This window comes from Myotis brandtii, unplaced genomic scaffold, assembly GCF_000412655.1.
Source record: "Myotis brandtii unplaced genomic scaffold, ASM41265v1 scaffold6574, whole genome shotgun sequence".
In the NCBI taxonomy this organism is placed as follows: Eukaryota; Metazoa; Chordata; class Mammalia; order Chiroptera; family Vespertilionidae; genus Myotis; species Myotis brandtii.
Genome location: NW_005370554.1, coordinates 22,339 through 22,762, shown reverse-complemented (window position 1 = coordinate 22,762; position 424 = coordinate 22,339).

Below are 424 nucleotides of genomic sequence, written 5' to 3'. Positions count from 1 at the left end.
TCCTTTCCTCTCTGAAATCAATATTTTTTTTAAAAAAGAATTAAAAGAAGCAATAGCCACAAAGGTCTACCTGTTTTCCAGTTCCATCCATGTGAAATGCCCTCATAGGAAATATGTAAATCCAGACAGTGGATTTACCTGGGATGGCAGGGGTGTGATGGGCATGATTACTACGTGTGGGACCCTCTCTGAGGACTAAGGAAAAGTCTACAGCTAGAATATGGGATGGTTACAGCACTCTGCACATATACTAAATGCTGGTCTATTGTGCACATTAAACCAGTGACATTTAGGGCATGCAAACCATATCACAATGAAGTTGGGATAAAAAACAATTTGAGAGAGATCACCTCTCACTACCTATTTCAAGTGGGCCTGTGTGCCCTAGTCAGTGTGGCTCAATGGATAGAGCGTCGGCCTGCAG